Here is a 6,267-nt window from a genome sequence, read left to right on the forward strand (position 1 = left end):
TTGTTATAGAGCCTAGACAAGCTGTCAAGAATATAAGCTCTAGAGTCAGAACTCCAGCCCTCTACTTACTTTTTGAAGGATTTTAAATAAGCACTTACCCCCTTGTTTTTTCATCTGTTAGCTAGAAGTGTTCTAGTTAATGGTAATTATTTTGCTGTTCAAGTTAGACAACATCTAGTTTCTTATAAACACGATATGTAGTATTATTTATGTTCACCAACCCTATTATTTTTCTCCCACAACATAGAATTTGTCTCAGAAGTGGGGAAAAAAAATCACGTTAAAGTGGAAGTAATTTGTCTATGTTAGACATTCTGCTAATTGACCAAATGAGATGTTCCTTTTACCAGTGTAATATCCTTTTGTGGTAAATGTTGTGTGTGTATATATATATACACTATATATATATACACACACACAATCTATATATATACACACACTATATATATATATACACACAATATATATATACACAATACATACACTATCGCTCTCTCTCTCTCTATATATATATATAATTGATGAAAGGGGAAAAGCGAAGAGGTCTCCAAGTAACTAATGGCAGTATTTACCTTTTAAGCATAAAATCTAGATACGGTGGTCATTAATCCTAAGGAGCAAAACAGAGTGAAATAGTATATGACTTTGTAATGCAGCAGTACTTTGCCATACATGAGTAAAACTAAAAAATAAAGACAAATGTGTTAATGGTTCAACCAAAGTTAAACCTGGAAGCTCCTATCAAGGTATCTTATTTAGGTGAGATGGGAGGATTGCTTGAGCCTAGGAGTTCAAGATCAACCTAGGCAACACAGCAAGACCCCGTCTCTAGAAAAAATACGGTAATCTTTTTTAAAAAGAGCAAATCAGAAAATTCACAAAGCTGGGATGACTAGTAAATATATTATGTGCCAAAACAAATATACAGATTTTGCAATGATATTTACAGGATTGAATGTGAAAATAAAAGTACGTTATTGTCTCTCTGAGGTTTTGTGTCCTCCTTGCTTTGTTATGCCTGTGTCTGCAGCTCTTCACAACCATTAATTACATTTAATGCTTCTAGCTCCTAAAATAGTCATGAAAATAGAACTATAAACCTTTAGACTAGGAATTACTCTAGAAACTCATTCAGACCCTTCTGTAGTTTATAAGCACGATGACTGAGTATTCAGCCACATGTGTGAGATGTGCTGCCCCTAAACTTTATGGTGTCACACACTGCCTGTCTGAAATAGAAGAAAAAAAAATAAAAGCAAAAAGCTAATTTTTAAAAAGTGGCTTTCCATTACTTTTACCATCTATAAGCCTTCCTTTTTTCTTCATTTTGAGATGGGATATTGCTCTGTTGCCCAGGCTGGGGTGCAGTGACACAATCATAGCTCATTGTAGCCTCAGATTCCTGGGTTCACAGAATCCTCTGCCTCAACACGCCTTGCTAATTTTTTAATGAGCTGGTGTCTCATTGTGTTGACCCGGGCTGGTGTCAAACTCCTGGTCTCAAGGGATCCTCCTGCCTCAACTTCCCAAAATGTTGGGATTACAGGCATGAACCACCACACCCGGTCCAGGATGTTAACTTTGGAGAATAGTTTATTTATGGAATATAGGTCCTCTCTCCTCACTATGCTGAATTGTTCCTTGACTTTCTAGGTTTTTTGTTTTTGTTTTTTAAAGATGGAATCTCCCTCTGTCATTCAGTTTGGAGTACAGTGGTGCAATCATAGCTCACTGCAACCTCAAACTCCCAGGCTCAAGTGATCCTCCCACCTCAGCCTTGTGAGTAACTAGGACTACAGGCATGCACCACCATGTCTGGCTAATGTTTATTTTTTGCGGAGTTGGGGGTCTGCCTATGTTAGCCAGGCTGGTCTTGAACAGTTGGCCCTGAATGATCCTCCCACCTAGGCTTCCCAGAGAACTGGGATTGTGATGTCAGCCACCACACTCAGCAGACTTTCTACTATTATTGTAGTATTTCGCTTTGTGTTGCTTAAATTGTCAAGAACTAATATTAAGAATGAAGTGAATGGTATTAATGTACAAATATACTGGTCTCTGGCAAGTCAAAAATGTAAGACTATAGTATCCTAACTGCTGAGTTACTTCTTTTTTTTTTTTTTTTTTGAGACGGAGTCTCACTCTGTCGTCCAGGCTGGAGTGCAGTGGCCGGATCTCAGCTCACTGCAAGCTCCGCCTCCCGGGTTTACGCCATTCTCCTGCCTCAGCCTCCAGAGTAGCTGGGACTACAGGCGCCCGCCACCTCGCCCGGCTAGTTTTTTGTATTTTTTAGTAGAGACGGGGTTTCACCGTGTTAGTCAGGATGGTCTCGATCTCCTGACCTCGTGATCCGCCCGTCTCGGCCTCCCAAAGTGCTGGGATTACAGGCTTGAGCCACCGCGCCCGGCCGCTGAGTTACTTCTTGATAACCTAATGCATTAGCTTGCTAGAGCTGCCCTAACAAGTATCATCAATTGTGTGGCTTAGAAATTTATCGCCTCAGTTTTGGACGCCACAGATCCAAGATGAAGGTTCTAGCAGAAATGATTTTTCTGTGGGAAGAGAGGGAAGATCTGCTGCATATCTCTTTCTGGCTTCTGGTGGTTTGTTTCTTAGTTTATAGAAGCATCACCTGAACTACGGCCTTCATCTTCAGATGGTGTGTGTGTTTCTCTGTCCAAATTTTCCCTTTTATAGGAACACCAGTCCTATTGGATTAGGGTCCACCCTAATGACCTCATCTTTACTTGATCACCTGCAAAGACCTTATTTCCAAATAAGGTCACATTTCGAGGGGTTAGGACTTCAACATACGAATTTTTGGGCAACACAATTTAACTCATAACACAATAGTCTACCTGGCCCCACCCAAATTTCACCCATCAGCAAAGATCCTTCAGGAACTGGCTGCATTTGCCTTTCTTGTGTTTTGTTTGTTTGTTTGTTTTTGTTTTTTGTTTTTGACCAGGTGCAGTGGGGCAATCACAGCTCACTGCAGCCTCAACCTTTCGGGCTCAAGAGTTTCTCCCACTTCAGCTTCTCTGTAGCTGGGACTACCGAGGTAAATGCCACCATGCCTGGCTAGGTTTCTTATTTTTTGTAGAGATGGTGGGCAGGGGGTGGTCTCCCTATGTTGCCCAGACTGGTCTCAAACTCCTGGCCTCAAGCCATGCACCCAGCTCAGCCTCCCTAAGTGCTGGGATCACAGGCCAGAGCCACTGCACCCATCCTGCAGTTGGCATTTCTAACCAGTTCCCAGGCGATGCTTTCAAGACCTCTTTTAGCACTACATGTTTTCAGCTTATTCAAACTTGTTTATTTTCTCCTAAACTGCAAACTTTTCATATTACAAAACAATATAAAAAGTTCACAGACTGTTAATGCTGAGAAGAATCTTGGTAATCTAGAACACTACCTTTGGTCAGGCTCGGTGTCTAACGCCTGTAATACTAGCAGTTTGGGAGGCCAATGTGGGCAGATTAAGGGAGTCCAGGAGTTCGAGACGAGTCTGGGCAACATAGCAAAACCCCATGTCTACAAAAAATACAAAAATTCGCCAGTGTGGTGGCGCATGTAGTCTCAGCTCCTCAGGAGGCTGAGGTGGGAGGATCATCTGGGCCTGGGGAGCTCAAGACAACAATGAGCTGTGATTGTGCCACTACACTTCAACCTGGGTGACAGAGCAAGACCCCGTCTCAAAAAAATTTAAAAAATTACAACATGGAGACAGCAGAAGATTAAATAAGTGCAAGAATCCACTAATGTTTGGGAGCAAAAGAGTAATATAATAAATGCAATGATTAAGAAAAATAGACATTTTTGGAGAGTAATTTTGCAATACAGATCAAAATTTAAAGTGTACTCACCCTTTGACTTAGCAATTTTTCTCCCAGGAATTTATCCTGCAGATGTTCTCACATGTGAACAAAATGGCATTCATTCAAGGCATCCACTGTAGCATTGTTCCTACTAGCAAAAGATTAGAAACAGTCTAAACGTCCTCTGCTAAAGAACTGGCTCAGGAAATTATGGTACCTCCATGCCATGAACTTGCTCACTGTCTTCATGCATCTTACAGTTACAGCTAGGTTCTTTAGTTCCATGCTTTGATTCTAATCCTTGGGCAACTTGACCTTGGGGCACTGCTTGTTATTGTGAGATAGAAAAAATAATGTTTTAATTCCTAGTCCATAAGAGACAGTTTAAAAAATGAACACAGAGCCACTAAAAAGATAAAGTTAGTTCTGTGTGTTCTAAGAAGGATAATTTTCCAAGATGTGTATTTCTGGGGGGGGGGGAAGGATATGAGCATAACAGCATGTATAGTATGTACCAATTGTGCTTAAAAATAAATTGCATGCCTCTCAAAAAAAAAGATTAAAAAAATTTTAAATAAAAGTTGCAATGTTTATATCCACCTAGAAATATTTGTGAAAGGAAATGCAGGACACTGATAACGATGGTTGCCTCTAGGAAAGGAAACCCAGGATCTGTTGCCTAGGCTGGAGTGCAGTGGTGTGATCTCAGCTCACTGCAACTTCCGCCTCCCGGGTTCAAGAGATTCTCCTGCCTCAGCCTTCCAAGTAGCTGGGATTACAGGCATGAGCCACCATGCCCGGCTAATTTTTGTATTTTTTAGTAGAGACGGGGTTTCACCATATTGGCCAGGCTGGTCTCAAACTCGTGACCTCAAGTGATCTGCTCATCTTGGCCTCCCAAAGTGCTGGGATTACAGGCTAAGCCACTGTGCCAGGCCAGGCATACTTTTCAATGAATACTCTCTCATACCTTTTGAATTTTGTGCCATATATATGGGTTTCTTATGAAAAAACATGTATTTTAAAAGACCCAAATAACTTGGGAAGAAGAAGAGAGAACTTTAGGAAGGGAAGTGAAAGCTATTTCTACCAAGTGGTGCAACTCTGAAGTATTTGAATAAATGCTTCACCCAGAGATGAGAACCAAGAGAAAGGTAAAGAATTCCCACTCACATTTCCTCTACCATGAGGGCTCTGTATGGATTTAAAGCTAATTCAATTTTGGAATAAAGAAATGACTGCATTTTCCAAAATTAAGGAAGAAAGAAAGAAAAGGAGAGAGAGAGAGAGAGAGAAGTAGAAGTAGGGGAGGGAAAGGAAAACATGCAATTGGTAGCAGCATGCAGGATGGCAGAGGAAATCTGAGGTTTCCCGGGTAGCCCAGGGAGTGAGCTGATAATTGTCTGCACTGTGTAGGAGAGATTGGCATGAGGAGGGAGAGCAAGAGTCAATGCCATCTTAAAAGGAGAAATCAGACTTGTTGACTAATTGGACATGCTTGAGGACTAGGAATGAGCATATTGTGAGCAGGATGATTTTGCAGTGACAGCTTTCCAGGAAAAATTGCTGCATTCTCAACATCTGCATGCATCTGAGAATTACACCTGGATTCTTCATTTCCATGCCTTGATTTTAATCCTTAGGAAAGTAGGCCTTAGGGTACTACTTGTGATTCTAAAATGGAATAAGTAATGATTTAATTCCCAGCCAGTAAAGGGCAATCCAAATGACTGGCTCCCCCATTTCCCTAGGGCTAGTTTGTAACCTGGGACAGAAATAAGCTGTGTGTATTAAATCAATACAATCACTCACAGGTGAAAAAAAAAAAAAAAAAAAGGAAGGCATTGCTTGCTTTGGTGACTTTGTATTATATGAACTATTTCTGTTACTGAACTGTTTACTTTCTTCAGATGACATAAGCCTGGCCACTTTTCTTTGATGAGCTAATACCAGCTAGGAACTTGGTACCTTGAGCAAGTGATCCAAGGTGCTATGATGCAACTTACAAGCCCCTGCCTGTCACACTGGGTGTCACAATGGCCAGGGTTGCCTAAAAGAGAAGATTGTGTAACACTTCACAGCACTCAAGTGCTTTCTTTCTCTCTACTAGCTTCAATGGGAGCCTCTTATCCGAGCATGGGAACAGAGCATACCAGGGGAAGTGTTAGCGTGTGCCACCCAGAAGGCGCTGTTGGCCACCCTCTGATCGCTTCAAGCTTGACCACACAGATAATAAAATCACTGCCTACTACAGCATTCCCGACATGAAACAGGATTACTACACAGTATATCTATGAAACACTCTGACACGTGTTTGTCGTGCTGTATTATTCAGAATTAGCAAAAGAAGTGGGGCTCTGCCTGCCTCCACAGATGCCACTGTCCTGCTTCTCCAACTGTGGCTCCTCAATTCCTGTCATTCCCTAAGTCTGTGTCCTCACCACTCTTT

At 41.4% G+C, this 6,267-nt stretch overlaps 1 non-coding gene across 1 annotated transcript; it reads left to right on the forward strand.

The window, feature by feature from the left end:
• The first annotated feature begins 1,135 nt into the window (after positions 1–1,135).
• On the forward strand, positions 1,136–1,235 carry LOC117095554. The gene has a single exon (XR_004442080.1). It is a non-coding gene; the product is annotated as a small nucleolar RNA U13 (small nucleolar RNA).
• The last annotated feature ends 5,032 nt before the right edge of the window (positions 1,236–6,267 follow it).

The sequence above is a fragment of the Trachypithecus francoisi genome, unplaced genomic scaffold, assembly GCF_009764315.1.
Source record: "Trachypithecus francoisi isolate TF-2019V2 unplaced genomic scaffold, Tfra_2.0 Lachesis_group13, whole genome shotgun sequence".
NCBI classification, from domain to species: domain Eukaryota; kingdom Metazoa; phylum Chordata; class Mammalia; order Primates; family Cercopithecidae; genus Trachypithecus; species Trachypithecus francoisi.